Source organism: Budorcas taxicolor, chromosome 25, assembly GCF_023091745.1.
Source record: "Budorcas taxicolor isolate Tak-1 chromosome 25, Takin1.1, whole genome shotgun sequence".
In the NCBI taxonomy this organism is placed as follows: Eukaryota; Metazoa; Chordata; class Mammalia; order Artiodactyla; family Bovidae; genus Budorcas; species Budorcas taxicolor.
The window spans coordinates 416,910-438,337 of NC_068934.1; positions in this window are offsets into that span (position 1 = coordinate 416,910).

Genomic DNA, 21,428 nt, shown 5'->3' on the forward strand with positions numbered 1-21,428 from the left:
GGATTCCTCTCCAGTGTTGCCATGGATCTTGGGGTGCTTCTGAGTCTCCCAAGGGGAGTCAGGCCTCGTCTCGAGTGCGGACATGCACGTGCGGTTTCCTCCCAGGCTGCAGCAGTAGTGTCAAGCTTCCTGTCACGTGGATCAAGGGATTTGTGGTTTCCCTCGAGGCTGTCCCTCGAGGCTTTCCCACGAGGCTTTCCCACAGGGCTGTGCCATGTGCCACCTTGGTGTGAGTCGATCCTCGGCGTGACAGACGAGCCGGTGAAGGGAAAAGAGGTTCCTCTGGAATGGACTGAGACATCTGGGGGACTCTTGGAATGGAGGCACGACCCTGGAGTTCCTCTCGCCGTTCCTGTTGAGAGGGCCTCCTCTTGAGATGCGACGGGAACGCGGGGAACTCTTTCCCGACGAAGCAGGGAAAGGATCCCTCATCTCGACCAATGAGGTGGAAACGGGTCTCCTCTGAATGTGGGCGGGACCCTCGTGTTTCCTCTCGAGTGGAGACGGGTATGTCAGGCAACTTCTTGATTTGCACCAAGGGTGTGAAGGACCCTTTCGAAGTTCCAGAGGTGAGGTGTGATCAGCCTCGAGACGCCTCAGCGGAAATGGGCCTCATCTCGCCTGGAGGGGAGAACCTCCTGGACTTTCTCGAGTTGCGGCAGGTCTTCTCGAATTACGACCGGTACCTCAGAGACCAGCTCTGGTGGCCTCAGGAAGGGACAGTCCCCATGCGAGTTGCTAGGGGCCATCTCGGGATTCCTCTCCAGTCGTTGCCGGGGCCTAAGACCTTGTGTGGAGTCGGCGCCGGAAACTGAGCATTCCTCTCCAGTGTTGACATGGATCTTTGGGTGCCTCTGAGTCTCCCCAGGGGAGTCAGGCCTCGTCTCGAGTGGGGGCATGCACGTGCGCTTTCCTCCCGAGCTGCAGCAGTAGGGTCACGCTTCCTGTCACGTGGATCAAGGGATCTGTGGCTTTCCCTCGAGGCTTTCCCTCGAGGCTTTCCCACGAGGCTTTCCCACAGGGCTGTGCCAAGTGCCACCTTGGTGTGAGTCGATCCTCGGCGTGAAAGACGAGCCGGTGAAGGGAAAGAGGTTCCTCTGGAATGGACTGAGACATATGGGGGACTCTTGGAATGGTGGCACGACCCTGGAGTTCCTCTCGCCGTTCCTGTTGAGAGGGCCTCCTCTTGAGATGCGACGGGAACGCCGGGAATTCTTTCCCGACGAAGCAGGGAAAGGATCCCTCACCTCGAGCTACGAGGCGGAAACGGGGCTCCTCTGGATGTGGGCGTGACCCTCGTGTTTCTTCTCGAGTGGAGACGGGTATGTCGGGGAACTTCTTGAGTTGCAGCCAGGGTGGGAAGGACCCTTTCGACTTTCCAGAGGTGAGGTGTGATTAGCCCCGAGAAGCCTCTGCGGAAATGGGCCTCATCTCGCCTGCAGGGGAGAACCTCCTGGATTTTCTCGAGTTGCGGCAGGTCTTCTTGAGTTACGACGGGGACCTCAGGGACCCGCTCTGGTGGCCTCAGGAAGGGCCAGTCCCCATGCGAGTTGCTAGGGGCCATCTCGGGATTCCTCTCCGATCGATGCCTGGGCCTAAGACCTTGTGTGGAGTCGGGGCGGAACCTGAGGATTCCTCTCCAGTGTTGACATGGATCTTGGGGTGCCTCTGAGTCTCCCCAGGGGAGTCAAGCCTCGTCTCGAGTGGGGGCATGCACGTGCACTTCCCTCCCGAGCTGCAGCAGTAGGATCACGCTTCCTGTCACGTGGATCAAGGGATCTGTGGCTTTCCCTCGAGGCTTTCCCTCGAGGCTTTCGACGAGGCTTTCCCACAGGGCTGTGCCAAGTGACACCTTGTTGTGAGTCGATCCTCGGCGTGAAAGACGAGCCGGTGAAGGGAAAAGAGGTTCCTCTGGAATGGACTGAGATATCTGGGGGACTCTTGGAACGGTGGCAGTACCCTGGAGTTCCTCTTGCTGTTCCTGTTGAGAGGGCCTCATCTTGACATGCGTCGGGAACGCCGGGAATTCTTTCCCGACGAAGCAGGGAAAGGATCTGTCACCTCGAGTACGAGGCGGAAACGGGTCTCCTCTAGATGTGGGCGGGACCCTCGTGTTTCCTCTCGAGTGGAGACGGGTATGTCGGGGAACTTCTTGAGTTGCACCAAGGGTGTGAAGGACCCTTTCGACGTTCCAGAGGTGAGGTGTGATTAGCCCCGAGAAGCCTCTGCGGAAATGGGCCTCCTCTCGCCTGCAGGGGAGAACCTCCTGGATATACTCTAGTTGTCGCAGGTCTTCTCGAGTTACGACGGGGACCTCAGGGACCCGCTCTGGTGGCTCAGGAAGGGCCAGTCCCCATGCGAGTTGCTAGGGGCCATCTCGGGATACCTCTCCCCTCGATGCCGGGGCCTAAGACCTTGTGTGGAGTCGGGGCCGGAACCTGAGCATTCCTCTCCAGTGTTGACATGGATCTTGGGGTGCCTCTGAGTCTCCCCAGGGGAGTCAGGCCTCGTCTCGAGTGGGGGCAAGCACGTGCGCTTCCCTCCCGAGCTGCAGCAGTAGGGTCAGGCTTACTGTCACGTGGATCAAGGGATTTGTGTCTTTCCCTCGAGGCTTTCCCTCGAGGCTTTCCCACGAAGCTTTCCCACAGGGCTGTGCCAAGTGCCACCTTGGTGTGAGTCGATCCTCGGCGTGAAAGAAGAGCCGGTGAAGGGAAAAGAGTTTCCTCTGGAATGGATTGAGACATCTGGGGGACTCTTGGAATGGTGGCACGACCCTGGAATTCCTCTCGCCGTTCCTGTTGAGAGGGCCTCCTCTTGAGATGCGACGGGAACGCCGGGAATTCTCTCCCGACGAAGCAGGGAAAGGATCCCTCACCTCGAGCTACGAGGTGGAAACGGGGCTCCTCTGGTTGTGGGCGGGACCCTCGTGTTTCCTCTCGAGTGGAGACGGGTATTTCGGGGAACTTCTTGAGTTGCACCAAGGGTGTGAAGGACCCTTTCGACGTTCCAGAGTTGAGGTGTGATTAGCCCGAGAAGCCTCTGCGGGAATGGGCCTCATCTCGCCTGCAGGGGAGAACCTCCTGGATTTTCTCGAGTTGCGGCAGGTCTTCTCGAGTTACGACGGGGACCTCAGGGACCCGCTCTGGTGGCCTCAGGAAGGGCCAGTCCCCATACGAGTTGCTAGGGGCCATCTTGGGATTCCTTTCCTGTCGATGCCAGGGCCTAAGACCTTGTGTGGAGTCGGGGCCGGAACCTGAGGATTCATCTCCAGTGTTGACATGGATCTTGGGGTGCCTGTGAGTCTCCCCAGGGGAGTCAGGCGTCGTCTCGAGTGGGGGCATGCACGTGTGCTTCTCTCCCGAGCTGCAGCAGATGGGTCACGCTTCCTGTCACTTGGATCAAGGGATCTGTGGCTTTCCCTCGAGGCTTTCCCTCGAGGCTTTCCCCGCGAGGCTTTCCCACAAGGCTGTGCCAAGTGCAACATTGGTGTGAGTCGATCCTCGGCGTGAAAGACGAGCCGGGGAAGGGAAAAGGGGTTACTCTGGAATGGACTGAGTCATCTGGGGGACTCTTGGATTGGTGGCACGACCCTGGAGTTCCTCTCGCCATTCCTGTTGAGAGGGCCTCCTCTTGAGATTCGACGGGAACGCCGGGAATTCTTTCCCAACGAAGCAGCGAAAGGATCCCTCACCTCGAGCTACGAGGCGGAAACGGTTCTCCTCTGGATGTGGGCGGGACCCTCGTGTTTCCTTTCGAGTGGAGACGGGTATGTCGGGGAACTTCTTGATTTGCACCCAGGGTGTGAAGGACCCTTTCGAAGTTCCAGAGGTGAGGTGTGATTAGCCCCGAGAAGCCTCTGTGGAAATGGGCCTCATCTCGCCTGCAGGGGAGAACCTCCTGGATTTTCTCGAGTTGCGGCAGGTCTTCTCCAGTTACGACAGGGACCTCAGGGACCCGCTCTGGTGGCCTCAAGGAAAGGCCTGTCCCCCTGCGAGTTGCTAAGGGCCATCTCGGGATTCGTCTCCCGTCGATGCCGGGGCCTAAGACCTTGTGTGGAGTCGGGGCCGGAACCAGAGCTTTCCTTTCCAAAGTGACATAGATTTTTTGGTGCCTCTGAGTCTCCCCAGGGGAATCAGGCCTCGTCTCGAGTGGGGGCATTCACGTGCCCTTCCCTCCCGAGCTGCAGCAGTAGGGTCAGGCTTCCTGTCACGTGAATCAAGGGATCGGTGGCTTTCCCTCGAGGCTTTCCCTCGAGGCTTTCCCACGAGGCTTTCCCACAGGGCTGTGCCAAGTGCAACCTTGGTGTGAGTCGATCCTCGGCGTGAAAGACGAGCCGGTGAAGGGAAAAGGGGTTCCTCTGGAATGGACTGAGTCATCTGGGGGACTCTTGGAATGGTGGCACGACCCTGGAGTTCCTCTCGCCGTTCCTGTTGAGAGGGCCTCCTCTTGAGATGCGACGGGAACGCCGGGAATTCTTTCCAGACGAAGCAGCGAAAGGATCCCTCACCTCGAGCTACGAGGCAGAAACGGGGCTCCTCTGGATGTGGGCGGGACCCTCGTTTTTCCTCTCGAGTGGAGACGGGTATGTCGGGGAACTTCTTGATTTGCACCCAGGGTGTGAAGGACCCTTTCGACTTTCCAGAGGTGAGGTGTGATTAGCACCGAGAAGCCTCTGCGGAAATGGGCCTCATCTCGCCTGCAGGGGAGAAACTCCTGGATGTTCTCGAGTTGCGGCAGGTCTTCCCGAGTTACGACGGGGACCTCAGGGACCCGCTCTGGTGGCCTCAGGAAGGGCCAGTCCCCATGCGAGTTGCTAAGGGCCATCTCGGGATTCGTCTCCCGTCGATGCCGGGGCCTAAGACCTTGTGTGGAGTCGGGGCCGGAACCAGAGCATTCCTTTCCAATGTTGACATGGATTTTGGGGTGCCTCTGAGTCTCCCCAGGGGAATCAGGCCTCGTCTCGAGTGGGGCCATTCACGTGCGCTTCCCTCCCGAGCTGCAGCAGTAGGGTCAGGCTTCCTGTCACGTGAATCAAGGGATCGGTGGCTTTCCCTCGAGGGTTTCCCTCGAGGCTTTCCCACGAGGCTTTCCCACAGGGCTGTGCCAAGTGCAACCTTGGTGTGAGTCGATCCTCGGCGTGAAAGACGAGCCGGTGAAGGGAAAAGGGGTTCCTCTGGAATGGACTGAGTCATCTGGGGGACTCTTGGAATGGTGGCACGACCCTGGAGTTCCTCTCGCCGTTCCTGTTGAGAGGGCCTCCTCTTGAGATGCGACGGGAACGCCGGGAATTCTTTCCCGACGAAGCAGCGAAAGGATCCCTCACCTCGAGCTACGAGGCGGAAAGGGTTCTCCTCTGGATGTGGGCGGGACCCTCGTGTTTCCTCTCGATTGGAGACGGGTATGTCGGGGAACTTCTTGATTTGCACCCAGGGTGTGAAGGACCCTTTCGAAGTTCCAGAGGTGAGGTGTGATTAGCCCCGAGAAGCCTCTGCGGAAATGGACGTCATCTCGCCTGGAGTGGAGAACCTCCTGGATTTTCTCGAATTGCGGCAGGTGTTCTCGAGTTACGACAGGGACTTCAGGGACCCGCTCTGGTGTCCTCAGGAAAGGCCTGTCCCCATGCGAGTTGCTAGGGGCCATCTCGGGATGCCTCTCTCGTCCATGCCGGGGCCTCAGTCCTTGTGTGCAGTCGGGACCGGAACCTGAGGTTTCCTCTCCAGTGTTGCCATGGATCTTGGGGTGCTTCTGAGTCTCCCCAGGGGAGTCAGGCCTCGTCTCGAGTGGGGGCATGCACGTGCGCTTTCCTCCCGAGCTGCAGCAGTAGTGTCACGCTTCCTGTCACCTGGATCAAGGTATCTGTGGCTTTCCCTCGAGGCTGTCCCTCGAGGCTTTCCCACGAGGCTTTCCCACAGGGCTGTGCCACGTGCCACCTTGCTGTGAGTCGATCCTCGGCGTGAAAGTCGAGCCGGTGTAGGGAAAAGAGATTCCTCTGGTATGGACTGAGACATCTGGGGGACTCTGTGGAATGGTGGCACGACCCTGGAGTTCCTCTCGCCGTTCCTGTTGAGAGGGCCTTCTCTTGAGATGCGACGGGAACGCCGGGAACTCTTTCCCGACGAAGCAGGGAAAGGATCCCTCATCTCTAGCTACGAGGCGGAAACGGGGCTCCTCTGGATGTGGGCGGGACCCTCGTGTTTCCTCTCGAGTGGAGACGGGTATGTCGGGGAACTTTTTGATTTGCACCAAAGGTGTGAAGGACTCTTTCGAAGTTCCAGAGGTGAGGTGTGATCAGCCTCGAGAAGCCTCAGAGGAAATGGGATTCATCTCGCCTGGAGGGGAGAACCTCCTGGATTTTCTCGAGTTGCGGCAGGTCTTCTCGAGTTACGGCGGGGACCTCAGGGACCCGCTCTGGTGGCCTCAGGAAAGGCCAGACCCCATGCGAGTTGCTAGGGGCCATCTCGGGATTCCTCTCCCGTCCATGCCGGGGCTTAAGACCTTGTGTGGAGTCGGGGCCGGAACCTGAGGATTCCTCTCCAGTGTTTCCATGGATCTTGGGGCGCTTCTCAGTCTCCCCAGGGGAGTCAGGCCTCGTCTCGAGTGCGGACATGCACGTGCGGTTTCCTCCCGAGCTGCAGCAGTAGTGTCAAGCTTCCTGTCACGTGGATCAAGGGATCTGTGGCTTTCCCTCGAGGCTTTCCCTCGAGGCTTTCCCACAGGGCTGTGCCATGTGCCACCTTGGTGTGAGTCGATCCTCGGCGTGACAGACGAGCCGGTGAAGGGAAAAGAGGTTCCTCTGGAATGGACTGAGACATCTGGGGGACTCTTGGAATGGTGGCACGACCCTGGAGTTCCTCTCGCCGTTCCTGTTGAGAGGGCCTCCTCTTGAGATGCGACGGGAACGCCGGGAACTCTTTCCCGACGAAGCAGGGAAAGGATCCCTCATCTCGACCAATGAGGTGGAAACGGTGCTCCTCTGGATGTGGGTGAGACCCTCGTGTTTCCTCTCGAGTGGAGACGGGTATGTCAGGCAACTTCTTGATTTGCACCAAGGGTGTGAAGGACCCTTACGAAGTTCCAGAGGTGAGGTGTGATCAGCCTCGAGACGCCTCAGCGGAAATGGGCCTCATCTCGCCTGGAGGGGACAACCTCCTGGTCTTTCTCGAGTTGCGCCACGTCTTCTCGCGTTTCGAAGCGGACTTCAGGGTCCCGCTCTGGTGGCCTCAGGAAGGGACAGTCCCCATGCGAGTTGCTAGGGGCCATCTCGGGATTCCTCTCCCGTCGATGCCGGGGCCTAAGACCTTTTGTGGAGTCGGGGCCGGAACCTGAGGATTCCTCTCCAGTTCTGACATGGATCTTGGGGTGCCTCTGAGTCTCCCCAGGGGAGTCAGGCCTCGTCTCGAGTGGGGGCATGCACGTGCGCTTCTCTCCCGAGCTGCAGCAGTAGGGTCACGCTTCCTGTCACATGGATCAAGGGATATGTGGCTTTCCCTCTAGGATTTCCCTCGTGACTTTCCCACCAGGCTTTCCCACAGGGCTGTGCCAAGTGCCACCTTGGTGTGAGTCGATCCTCGGCGTGAAAGACGAGCCGGTGAAGGGAAAAGGGGTTCCTCTGGAATGGACTGAGTCATCTGGGGGACTCTTGGAATGGTGGCACGACCCTGGAGTTCCTCTCGCCGTTCCTGCTGAGAGGGCCTCCTCTTGAGATGCGACGGGAACGCCGGGAATTCTTTCCCGACGAAGCAGCGAAAGGATCCCTCACCTCGAGCTACGAGGCGGAAACGGTTCTCCTCTGGATGTGGGCGGTACCCTCGTGTTTCCTCTCGAGTGGAGACGGGTATGTCGGGGAACTTCTTGATTTGCACCCAAGGTGTGAAGGACCCTTTCGAAGTTCCAGAGGTGAGGTGTGATTAGCCCCGAGAAGCCTCTGCGGAAATAGGCCTCATCTCGCCTGCAGGGGAGAACCTCCTGGATTTTCTCGAGTTGCAGCAGGTCTTCTCCAGTTACGACAGGGACCTCAGGGACCCGCTCTGGTGGCCTCAAGGAAAGGCTTGTCCCCATGCGAGTTGCTGATGGCCATCTCGGTATTCGTCTCCCGTCGATGCCGGGGCCTAAGACCTTGTGTGCAGTCGGGGCCGGAACCAGAGCTTTCCTTTCCAATGTAGACATGGATTTTGGGGTGCCTCTGAGTCTCCCCAGGGGAATCAGGCCTCGTCTCGAGTGGGGGCATTCACGTGCCCTTCCCTCCCGAGCTACAGCAGTAGGGTCAGGCTTCCTGTCACGTGAATCAAGGGATCGGTGGCTTTCCCTCGAGGCTTTCCCTCGAGGCTTTCCCACGAGGCTTTCCCACAGGGCTGTGCCAAGTGCAACCTTGGTGTGAGTCGATCCTCGGCGTGAAAGACGAGCCGGTGAAGGGAAAAGGGGTTCCTCTGGAATGGACTGAGTCATCTGGGGGATTCTTGGAATGGTGGCAGGACTCTGGAGTTCCTCTCGCCGTTCCTGTTGAGAGGGCCTCCTCTTGAGATGCGACGGGAACGCCGGGAATTCTTTCCAGACGAAGCAGCGAAAGGATCCCTCACCTCGAGCTACGAGGCAGAAACGGGGCTCCTCTGGATGTGGGCGGGACCCTCGTGTTTCCTCTCGAGTGGAGACGGGTATGTCGGGGAACTTCTTGAGTTGCACCCAGAGTGGGAAGGACCCTTTCGACTTCTCAGAGGTGAGGTGTGATTAGCCCTGAGAAGCCTCTGCGGAAATGGGCCTCATCTCGCCTGCAGGGGAGAACCTCCTGGATATTCTCGAGTTGCGGCAGGTCTTCTCGAGTTACGACAGGGACCTCAGGGACCAGCTCTGGTGGCCTCAGGAAGGGCCAGTCCCCATGCGAGTTGCTAGGGGCCATCTCGAGATTCCTCTCCAGTCGTTGCCGGGGCCTAGGACCTTGTGTGGAGTCGGCGCCGGAAACTGAGCATTCCTCTCCAGTGTTGACATGGATCTTGGGGTGCCTCTGAGTCTCCCCAGGGGAGTCAGGCTTCGTCTCGATTGGGGGCATGCACGTGCGCTTTCCTCCCGAGCTGCAGCAGTAGGGTCACGCTTCCTGTCACGTGGATCAAGGGATTTGTGGCTTTCCCTCGAGGCTTTCCCTCGAGGCTTTCCCACGAGGCTTTCCCACAGGGCTGTACCAAGTGCCACCTTGGTGTGAGTCGATCCTCGGCGTGAAAGACGAGCCGGTGAAGGGAAAAGGGGTTCCTCTGGAATGGACTGGGACATCTGGGGGACTCTTGGAATGGTGGCACGACCCTGGAATTCCTCTCGCCGTTCCTGTTGAGAGCGCCTCCTCTTGAGATGCGACGGGAACGCCGGGAATTCTTTCCCGACGAAGCAGCGAAAGGATCCCTCACCTCGAGCTACGAGGCGGAAACGGTTCTCCTCTGGATGTGGGCGGGACCCTCGTGTTTCCTCTCGCGTGGAGACGGGTATGTCGGGGAACTTCTTGATTTGCACCCAGGGTGTGAAGGACCCTTTCGAAGTTCCAGAGGTGAGGTGTGATTAGCCCCTAGAAGCCTCTGCGGAAATGGGCCTCATCTCGCCTGCAGGGGAGAACCTCCTGGATTTTCTCGAGTTGCGGCAGGTCTTCTCCAGTTACGACAGGGACCTCAGGGACTCGCTCTGGTGGCCTCAAGGAAAGGCCTGTCCCCATGCGAGTTGCTAAGGGCCATCTCGGGATTCGTCTCCCGTCGATGCCGGGGCCTAAGACCTTGTGTGGAGTCGGGGCCGGAACCAGAGCATTCCTTTCCAATGTTGACATGGATTTTGGGGTGCCTCTGAGTCTCCCCAGGGGAATCAGGCCTCGTCTCGAGTGGGGGCATTCACGTGCGCTTCCCTCCCGAGCTGCAGCAGTAGGGTCAGGCTTCCTGTCACGTGAATCAAGGGATCGGTGGCTTTCCCTCGAGGCTTTCCCTCGAGGCTTTCCCACGAGGCTTTCCCACAGGGCTGTGCCAAGTGCCAGCTTGGTGTGAGTCGATCGTCGGCGTGAAAGAGGAGCCGGTGAAGGGAAAGAGGTTCCTCTGGAATGGACTGAGTCATCTGGGGGACTCTTGGAATGGTGGCACGACCCTGGAGTTCCTCTCGCCGTTCCTGTTGAGAGGGCCTCCTCTTGAGATGCGACGGGAACGCCGGGAATTCTTTCCCGACGAAGCAGCGAAAGGATCCCTCACCTCGAGCTACGAGGCGGAAACGGTTCTCCTCTGGATGTGGGCGGGACCCTCGTGTTTCCTCTCGATTGGAGACGGGTATGTCGGGGAACTTCTTGATTTGCACCAAGGGTGTGAAGGACCCTTTCCAAGTTCCAGAGGTGAGGTGTGATTAGCCCGGCGAAGCCTCTGCGGAAATGGGCGTCATCTCGCCTGGAGTGGAGAACCTCCTGGATTTTCTCGAGTTGCGGCAGGTCTTCTCGAGTTACGACGGGGACTTCAGGGACCCGCTCTGGTGGCCTCAGGAAAGGCCTGTCCCCATGCGAGTTGCTAGGGGCCATCTCGGGATGCCTTTCTCGTCCATGCCGGGGCCTCAGTCCTTGTGTGCAGTCGGGACCGGAACCTGAGGTTTCCTCTCCAGTGTTGCCATGGATCTTGGGGTGCTTCTGAGTCTCCCCAGGGGAGTCAGGCCTCGACTCGAGTGGGGGCATGCACGTGCGCTTTCCTCCCGAGCTGCAGCAGTAGTGTCACGCTTCCTGTCACCTGGATCAAGGAATCTGTGGCTTTCCCTCGAGGCTGTCCCTCGAGGCTTTCCCACGAGGCTTTCCCACAGAGCTGTGCCACGTGCCACCTTGCTGTGAATCGATCCTCGGCGGGAAAGTCGAGCCGGTGTAGGGAAAAGAGATTCCTCTGGTATGGACTGAGACATCTGGGGGACTCTGTGGAATTGTGGCACGACCCTGGAGTTCCTCTCGCCGTTCCTGTTGAGAGGGCCTTCTCTTGAGATGCGACGGGAACGCCGGGAACTCTTTCCCGACGAAGCAGGGAAAGGATCCCTCATCTCTAGCTACGAGGCGGAAACGGGGCTCCTCTGGATGTGGGCGGGACCCTCGTGTTTCCTCTCGAGTGGAGACGGGTATGTCGGGGAACTTTTTGATTTGCACCAAGGGTGTGAAGGAGCCTTTCGAAGTTCCAGAGGTGAGGTGTGATCAGCCTCGAGACGCCTCAGAGGAAATGGGATTCATCTCGCCTGGAGGGGAGAACCTCCTGGATTTTCTCGAGTTGCGGCAGGTCTTCTCGAGTTACGGCGGGGACCTCAGGGACCCGCTCTGGTGGCCTCAGGAAAGGCCAGACCCCATGCGAGTTGCTAGGGGCCATCTCGGGATTCCTCTCCCGTCCATGCCGGGGCTTAAGACCTTGTGTGGAGTCGGGGCCGGAACCTGAGGATTCCTCTCCAGTGTTTCCATGGATCTTGGGGCGCTTCTCAGTCTCCCCAGGGGAGTCAGGCCTCGTCTCGAGTGCGGACATGCACGTGCGGTTTCCTCCCGAGCTGCAGCAGTAGTGTCAAGCTTCCTGTCACGTGGATCAAGGGATCTGTGGCTTTCCCTCGAGGCTTTCCCTCGAGGCTTTCCCACAGGGCTGTGCCATGTGCCACCTTGGTGTGAGTCGATCCTCGGCGTGACAGACGAGCCGGTGAAGGGAAAAGAGGTTCCTCTGGAATGGACTGAGACATCTGGGGGACTCTTGGAATGGTGGCACGACCCTGGAGTTCCTCTCGCCGTTCCTGTTGAGAGGGCCTCCTCTTGAGATGCGACGGGAACGCCGGGAACTCTTTCCCGACGAAGCAGGGAAAGGATCCCTCATCTCGACCAATGAGGTGGAAACGGTGCTCCTCTGGATGTGGGTGAGACCCTCGTGTTTCCTCTCGAGTGGAGACGGGTATGTCAGGCAACTTCTTGATTTGCACCAAGGGTGTGAAGGACCCTTACGAAGTTCCAGAGGTGAGGTGTGATCAGCCTCGAGACGCCTCAGCGGAAATGGGCCTCATCTCGCCTGGAGGGGACAACCTCCTGGTCTTTCTCGAGTTGCGCCAGGTCTTCTCGCGTTTCGAAGCGGACTTCAGGGTCCCGCTCTGGTGGCCTCAGGAAGGGACAGTCCCCATGCGAGTTGCTAGGGGCCATCTCGGGATTCCTCTCCCGTCGATGCCGGGGCCTAAGACCTTTTGTGGAGTCGGGGCAGGAACCTGAGGATTCCTCTCCAGTTCTGACATGGATCTTGGGGTGCCTCTGAGTCTCCCCAGGGGAGTCAGGCCTCGTCTCGAGTGGGGGCATGCACGTGCGCTTCTCTCCCGAGCTGCAGCAGTAGGGTCACGCTTCCTGTCACATGGATCAAGGGATATGTGGCTTTCCCTCTAGGATTTCCCTCGTGACTTTCCCACCCGGCTTTCCCACAGGGCTGTGCCAAGTGCCACCTTGGTGTGAGTCGATCCTCGGCGTGAAAGACGAGCCGGTGAAGGGAAAAGGGGTTCCTCTGGAATGGACTGAGTCATCTGGGGGACTCTTGGAATGGTGGCACGACCCTGGAGTTCCTCTCGCCGTTCCTGCTGAGAGGGCCTCCTCTTGAGATGCGACGGGAACGCCGGGAATTCTTTCCCGACGAAGCAGCGAAAGGATCCCTCACCTCGAGCTATGAGGCGGAAACGGTTCTCCTCTGGATGTGGGCGGGACCCTCGTGTTTCCTCTCGAGTGGAGACGGGTATGTCGGGGAACTTCTTGATTTGCACCCAAGGTGTGAAGGACCCTTTCGAAGTTCCAGAGGTGAGGTGTGATTAGCCCCGAGAAGCCTCTGCGGAAATAGGCCTCATCTCGCCTGCAGGGGAGAACCTCCTGGATTTTCTCGAGTTGCGGCAGGTCTTCTCCAGTTACGACAGGGACCTCAGGGACCCGCTCTGGTGGCCTCAAGGAAAGGCTTGTCCCCATGCGAGTTGCTGATGGCCATCTCGGTATTCGTCTCCCGTCGATGCCGGGGCCTAAGACCTTGTGTGGAGTCGGGGCCGGAACCAGAGCTTTCCTTTCCAATGTTGACATGGATTTTGGGGTGCCTCTGAGTCTCCCCAGGGGAATCAGGCCTCGTCTCGAGTGGGGGCATTCACGTGCCCTTCCCTCCCGAGCTACAGCAGTAGGGTCAGGCTTCCTGTCACGTGAATCAAGGGATCGGTGGCTTTCCCTCGAGGCTTTCCCTCGAGGCTTTCCCACGAGGCTTTCCCACAGGGCTGTGCCAAGTGCAACCTTGGTGTGAGTCGATCCTCGGCGTGAAAGACGAGCCGGTGAAGGGAAAAGGGGTTCCTCTGGAATGGACTGAGTCATCTGGGGGATTCTTGGAATGGTGGCAGGACTCTGGAGTTCCTCTCGCCGTTCCTGTTGAGAGGGCCTCCTCTTGAGATGCGACGGGAACGCCGGGAATTCTTTCCAGACGAAGCAGCGAAAGGATCCCTCACCTCGAGCTACGAGGCAGAAACGGGGCTCCTCTGGATGTGGGCGGGACCCTCGTGTTTCCTCTCGAGTGGAGACGGGTATGTCGGGGAACTTCTTGAGTTGCACCCAGAGTGGGAAGGACCCTTTCGACTTCTCAGAGGTGAGGTGTGATTAGCCCTGAGAAGCCTCTGCGGAAATGGGCCTCATCTCGCCTGCAGGGGAGAACCTCCTGGATATTCTCGAGTTGCGGCAGGTCTTCTCGAGTTAAGACAGGGACCTCAGGGACCAGCTCTGGTGGCCTCAGGAAGGGCCAGTCCCCATGCGAGTTGCTAGGGGCCATCTCGAGATTCCTCTCCAGTCGTTGCCGGGGCCTAGGACCTTGTGTGGAGTCGGCGCCGGAAACTGAGCATTCCTCTCCAGTGTTGACATGGATCTTGGGGTGCCTCTGAGTCTCCCCAGGGGAGTCAGGCTTCGTCTCGATTGGGGGCATGCACGTGCGCTTTCCTCCCGAGCTGCAGCAGTAGGGTCACGCTTCCTGTCACGTGGATCAAGGGATTTGTGGCTTTCCCTCGAGGCTTTCCCTCGAGGCTTTCCCACGAGGCTTTCCCACAGGGCTGTGCCAAGTGCCACCTTGGTGTGAGTCGATCCTCGGCGTGAAAGACGAGCCGGTGAAGGGAAAAGGGGTTCCTCTGGAATGGACTGGGACATCTGGGGGACTCTTGGAATGGTGGCACGACCCTGGAATTCCTCTCGCCGTTCCTGTTGAGAGCGCCTCCTCTTGAGATGCGACGGGAACGCCGGGAATTCTTTCCCGACGAAGCAGCGAAAGGATCCCTCACCTCGAGCTACGAGGCGGAAACGGTTCTCCTCTGGATGTGGGCGGGACCCTCGTGTTTCCTCTCGCGTGGAGACGGGTATGTCGGGGAACTTCTTGATTTGCACCCAGGGTGTGAAGGACCCTTTCGACTTTCCAGAGGTGAGGTGTGATTAGCCCCTAGAAGCCTCTGCGGAAATGGGCCTCATCTCGCCTGCAGGGGAGAACCTCCTGGATTTTCTCGAGTTGCGGCAGGTCTTCTCCAGTTACGACAGGGACCTCAGGGACTCGCTCTGGTGGCCTCAAGGAAAGGCCTGTCCCCATGCGAGTTGCTAAGGGCCATCTCGGGATTCGTCTCCCGTCGATGCCGGGGCCTAAGACCTTGTGTGGAGTCGGGGCCGGAACCAGAGCATTCCTTTCCAATGTTGACATGGATTTTGGGGTGCCTCTGAGTCTCCCCAGGGGAATCAGGCCTCGTCTCGAGTGGGGGCATTCACGTGCGCTTCCCTCCCGAGCTGCAGCAGTAGGGTCAGGCTTCCTGTCACGTGAATCAAGGGATCGGTGGCTTTCCCTCGAGGCTTTCCCTCGAGGCTTTCCCACGAGGCTTTCCCACAGGGCTGTGCCAAGTGCCACCTTGGTGTGAGTCGATCGTCGGCGTGAAAGACGAGCCGGTGAAGGGAAAGAGGTTCCTCTGGAATGGACTGAGTCATCTGGGGGACTCTTGGAATGGTGGCACGACCCTGGAGTTCCTCTCGCCGTTCCTGTTGAGAGGGCCTCCTCTTGAGATGCGACGGGAACGCCGGGAATTCTTTCCCGACGAAGCAGCGAAAGGATCCCTCACCTCGAGCTACGAGGCGGAAAGGGTTCTCCTCTGGATGTGGGCGGGACCCTCGTGTTTCCTCTCGATTGGAGACGGGTATGTCGGGGAACTTCTTGATTTGCACCAAGGGTGTGAAGGACCCTTTCCAAGTTCCAGAGGTGAGGTGTGATTAGCCCGGCGAAGCCTCTGCGGAAATGGGCGTCATCTCGCCTGGAGTGGAGAACCTCCTGGATTTTCTCGAGTTGCGGCAGGTCTTCTCGAGTTACGACGGGGACTTCAGGGACCCGCTCTGGTGGCCTCAGGAAAGGCCTGTCCCCATGCGAGTTGCTAGGGGCCATCTCGGGATGCCTTTCTCGTCCATGCCGGGGCCTCAGTCCTTGTGTGCAGTCGGGACCGGAACCTGAGGTTTCCTCTCCAGTGTTGCCATGGATCTTGGGGTGCTTCTGAGTCTCCCCAGGGGAGTCAGGCCTCGACTCGAGTGGGGGCATGCACGTGCGCTTTCCTCCCGAGCTGCAGCAGTAGTGTCACGCTTCCTGTCACCTGGATCAAGGAATCTGTGGCTTTCCCTCGAGGCTGTCCCTCGAGGCTTTCCCACGAGGCTTTCCCACAGAGCTGTGCCACGTGCCACCTTGCTGTGAATCGATCCTCGGCGGGAAAGTCGAGCCGGTGTAGGGAAAAGAGATTCCTCTGGTATGGACTGAGACATCTGGGGGACTCTGTGGAATTGTGGCACGACCCTGGAGTTCCTCTCGCCGTTCCTGTTGAGAGGGCCTTCTCTTGAGATGCGACGGGAACGCCGGGAACTCTTTCCCGACGAAGCAGGGAAAGGATCCCTCATCTCTAGCTACGAGGCGGAAACGGGGCTCCTCTGGATGTGGGCGGGACCCTCGTGTTTCCTCTCGAGTGGAGACGGGTATGTCGGGGAACTTTTTGATTTGCACCAAGGGTGTGAAGGAGCCTTTCGAAGTTCCAGAGGTGAGGTGTGATCAGCCTCGAGACGCCTCAGAGGAAATGGGCCTCATTTCGCCTGGAGGGGAGAACCTCCTGGATTTTCTCGAGTTGCGGCAGGTCTTCTCGAGTTACGGCGGGGACCTCAGGGACCCGCTCTGGTGGCCTCAGGAAAGGCCAGTCCCCATGCGAGTTGCTAGGGGCCATCTCGGGATTCCTCTCCCGTCCATGCCGGGGCTTAAGACCTTGTGTGGAGTCGGGGCCGGAACCTGAGGATTCCTCTCCAGTGTTGCCATGGATCTTGGGGCGCTTCTCAGTCTCCCCAGGGGAGTCAGGCCTCGTCTCGAGTGCGGACATGCACGTGCGGTTTCCTCCCGAGCTGCAGCAGTACTGTCAAGCTTCCTGTCACGTGGATCAAGGGATCTGTGGTTTCCCTCGAGGCTGTCCCTCGAGGCTTTCCCACGAGGCTTTCCCACAGGGCTGCGCCACGTGCCACCTTGGTGTGAGTCGATCCTCGGCGTGAAAGACGAGCCGGTGAAGGGAAAAGAGGTTCCTCTGGAATGGACTGAGACATCTGGGGGACTCTTGAAATGGTGGCACGACCCTGGAGTACCTCTCTCCTTTCCTGTTGAGAGGCCCTCCTCTTGAGATGCGACGGGAACGCCGGGAACTCTTTCCCGATGAAGCAGGGAAAGGATCCCTCATCTCGAGCTACGAGGTGGAAACGGGGCTCCTCTGGATGTGGGCGGGACCCGCGTCTTTCCTCTCGAGTGGAGACGGGTATGTCGGGGAACTTCTTGATTTGCACCAAGGGTGTGAAGGACCCTTTCGAAGTTCCAGAGGTGAGGTGTGATCAGCCTCGAGACGGCTCAGCGGAAATGGGCCTCATCTCGCCTGGAGGGGACAACCTCCTGGATTTTCTCTAGTTGCGGCAGGTCTTCTCCAGTTACGACAGGGACCTCAGGGACCCGCTCAGGTGGCCTCAAGGAAAGGCCTCTCCCCATGCGAGTTGCTAGGGGCCATCTCGGGATTCCTCTCCCGTCCATGCCGGTGCCTAAGATATTTTGTGGAGTCAGGGCCGGAACTGAGGATTCCTCTCCAGTTCTGACATGGATCTTGGGGTGCCTCTGAGTCTCCCCAGGGGAGTCAGGCCTCGTCTCGAGTGGGGGCATGCACGTGCGCTTCTCTCCCGAGCTGCAGCAGTAGGGTCACGCTTCCTGTCACATGGATCAAGGGATATGTGGCTTTCCCTCTAGGATTTCCCTCGTGACTTTCCCACCAGGCTTTCCCACAGGGCTGTTCCAAGTTTCACCTTGGTGTGAGTCGATCCTCGGCGTGAAAGACGAGCCGGTGAAGGGAAAAGGGGTTCCTCTGGAATTTACTGAGTCATCTGGGGGACTCTTGGAATGGTGGCATGACCCTGGAGTTCCTCTCGCCGTTCCTGCTGAGATGGCCTCCTCTTGAGATGCGACGGGAACGCCGGGAATTCTTTCCCGACGAAGCAGCGAAAGGATCCCTCACCTCGAGCTATGAGGCGGAAACGGTTCTCCTCAGGATGTGGGCGGGACCCTCGTGTTTCCTCTCGAGTGGAGACGGGTATGTCGGGGAACTTCTTGATTTGCACCCAAGGTGTGAAGGACCCTTTCGAAGTTCCAGAGGTGAGGTGTGATTAGCCCCGAGAAGCCTCTGCGGAAATGGGCCTCATCTCGCCTGCAGGGGAGAACCTCCTGGATTTTCTCGAGTTGCGGCAGGTCTTCTCCAGTTACGACAGGGACCTCAGGGACCCGCTCTGGTGGCCTCAAGGAGAGGCTTGTCCCCATGCGAGTTGCTGATGGACATCTCGGTATTCGTCTCCCGTCGATGCCGGGGCCTAAGACCTTGTGTGGAGTCGGGGCCGGAACCAGAGCTTTCCTTTCCAATGTTGACATGGATTTTGGGGTGCCTCTGAGTCTCCCCAGGGGAATCAGGCCTCGTCTCGAGTGGGGGCATTCACGTGCCCTTCCCTCCCGAGCTGCAGCAGTAGGGTCAGGCTTCCTGTCACGTGAATCAAGGGATCGGTGGCTTTCCCTCGAGGCTTTCCCTCGAGGCTTTCCCATGAGGCTTTCCCACAGGGCTGTGCCAAGTGCAACCTTGGTGTGAGTCGATCCTCGGGGTGAAAGACGAGCCGGTGAAGGGAAAAGGGGTTCCTCTGGAATGGACTGAGTCGTCTGGGGGACTCTTGGAATGGTGGCAGGACCCTGGAGTTCCTCTCGCCGTTCCTGTTGAGAGGGCCTCCTCTTGAGATGCGACGGGAACGCCGGGAATTCTTTCCAGACAAAGCAGCGAAAGGATCCCTCACCTCGAGCTACGAGGTGGAAACGGGGCTCCTCTGGATGTGGGCGGGACCCTCGTGTTTCCTCTCGAGTGGAGACGGGTATGTCGGGGAACTTCTTGAGTTGCACCCAGAGTGGGAAGGACCCTTTCGACTTTCCAGAGGTGAGGTGTGATTAGCCCTGAGAAGCCTCTGAGGAAATGGGCCTCATCTCGCCTGCAGGGGAGAACCTCCTGGATATTCTCGAGTTGCGGCAGGTCTTCTCGAGTTATGACAGGGACCTCAGGGACCAGCTCTGGTGGCCTCAGGAAGGGCCAGTCCCCATGCGAGTTGCTAGGGGCCATCTCGAGATTCCTCTCCAGTCGTTGCCGGGGCCTAAGACCTTGTGTGGAGTCGGCGCCGGAAACTGAGCATTCCTCTCCAGTGTTGACATGGATCTTGGGGTGCCTCTGAGTCTCCCCAGGGGAGTCAGGCTTCGTCTCGATTGGGGGCATGCACGTGCGCTTTCCTCCCGCGCTGCAGCAGTAGGGTCACGCTTCCTGTCACGTGGATCAAGGGATTTGTGGCTTTCCCTCGAGGCTTTCCCTCGAGGCTTTCCCACGAGGCTTTCCCACAGGGCTGTGCCAAGTGCCACCTTGGTGTGAGTCGATCGTCGGCGTGAAAGACGAGCCGGTGAAGGGAAAGAGGTTCCTCTGGAATGGACTGAGTCATCTGGGGGACTCTTGGAATGGTGGCACGACCCTGGAGTTCCTCTCGCCGTTCCTGTTGAGAGGGCCTCCTCTTGAGATGCGACGGGAACGCCGGGAATTTTTCCCGACGAAGCAGCGAAAGGATCCCTCACCTCGAGCTACGAGGCGGAAACGGTTCTCCTCTGGATGTGGGCGGGACCCTCGTGTTTCCTCTCGATTGGAAACGGGTATGTCGGGGAACTTCTTGATTTGCACCAAGGGTGTGAAGGACCCTTTCCAAGTTCCAGAGGTGAGGTGTGATTAGCCCCGAGAAGCCTCTGTGGAAATGGGCGTCATCTCGCCTGGAGTGGAGAACCTCCTGGATTTTCTCGAGTTGCGGCAGGTCTTCTCGAGTTACGACGGGGACTTAAGGGACCCGCTCTGGTGGCCTCAGGAAAGGCCTGTCCCCATGCGAGATGCTAGGGGCCATCTCGGGATGCCTTTCTCGTCCATGCCGGGGCCTCAGTCCTTGTGTGCAGTCGGGACCGGAACCTGAGGTTTCCTCTCCAGTCTTGCCATGGATCTTGGGGTGCTTCTGAGTCTCCCCAGGGGAGTCAGGCCTCGACTCGAGTGGGGGCATGCACGTGCGCTTTCCTCCCGAGCTGCAGCAGTAGTGTCACGCTTCCTGTCACCTGGATCAAGGAATCTGTGGCTTTCCCTCGAGGCTGTCCCTCGAGGCTTTCCCACGAGGCTTTCCCACAGGGCTGTGCCACGTGCCACCTTGCTGTGAATCGATACTCGGCGGGAAATTCGAGCCGGTGTAGGGAAAAGAGATTCCTCTGGTATGGACTGAGACATCTGGGGGACTCTGTGGAATTGTGGCACGACCCTGGAGTTCCTCTCGCCGTTCCTGTTGAGAGGGCCTTCTCTTGAGATGCGACGGGAACGCCGGGAACTCTTTCCCGACGAAGCAGGGAAAGGATCCCTCATCTCTAGCTACGAGGCGGAAACGGGGCTCCTCTGGATGTGGGCGGGACCCTTGTGTTTCCTCTCGAGTGGAGACGGGTATGTCGGGGAACTTTTTGATTTGCACCAAGGGTGTGAAGGACTCATTCGAAGTTCCAGAGGTGAGGTGTGATCAGCCTCGAGACGCCTCAGAGGAAATGGGCCTCATTTCGCCTGGAGGGGAGAACCTCCTGGATTTTCTCGAGTTGCGGCAGGTCTTCTCAAGTTACGGCGGGGACCTCAGGGACCCGCTCTGGTGGCCTCAGGAAAGGCCAGTCCCCATGCGAGTTGCTAGGGGCCATCTCGGGATTCCTCTCCCGTCCATGCCGGGGCTTAAGACCTTGTGTGGAGTCGGGGCCGGAACCTGAGGATTCCTCTCCAGTGTTGCCATGGATCTTGGGGCGCTTCTCAGTCTCCCCAGGGGAGTCAGGCCTCGTCTCGAATGCGGACATGCACGTGCGGTTTCCTCCCGAGCTGCAGCAGTACTGTCAAGCTTCCTGTCACGTGGATCAAGGGATCTGTGGTTTCCCTCGAGGCTGTCCCTCGAGGCTTTCCCACGAGGCTTTCCCACAGGGCTGCGCCACGTGCCACCTTGGTGTGAGTCGATCCTCGGCGTGAAAGACGAGCCGGTGAAGGGAAAAGAGGTTCCTCTGGAATGGACTGAGACATCTGGGGGACTCTTGAAATGGTGGCACGACCTTGGAGTACCTCTCTCCTTTCCTGTTGAGAGGCCCTCCTCTTGAGATGCGACGGGAACGCCGGGAACTCTTTCCCGATGAAGCAGGGAAAGGATCCCTCATCTCGAGCTACGAGGTGGAAACGGGGCTCCTCTGGATGTGGGCGGGACCCGCGTCTTTCCTCTCGAGTGGAGACGGGTATGTCGGGGAACTTCTTGATTTGCACCAAGGGTGTGAAGGACCCTTTCGACGTTCCAGAGGTGAGGTGTGATCAGCCTCGAGACGCCTCAGCGGAAATGGGCCTCATCTCGCCTGGAGGGGACAACTTCCTGGATTTTCTCTAGTTGCGGCAGGTCTTCTCCAGTTACGACAGGGACCTCAGGGACCCGCTCTGGTGGCCTCAAGGAAAGGCCTCTCCCCATGCGAGTTGCTAGGGGCCATCTCGGGATTCTTCTCCCGTCCATGCCGGGGCCTCAGTCCTTGTGTGGAGTCGGGGCCAGAACCTGAGGATTCCTCTCCAGTGTTGCCATGGATCTCGGGGTGCTTTTGAGTCTCCCCAGGGGAGTCAGGCCTCTTCTCGTGTGGGGGCATGCACGTGCGCTCTCCTCCCGAGCTGCAGCAGTAGTGTCACGCTTCCTGTCACGTGGATCAAGGGATCTGTGGCTTTCCCTCGAGGCTTTCCCACTAGGCTTTCCCACAGGGCTGTGCCATGTGCCACCTTGGTGTGAGTCGATCCTCGGCGTGACA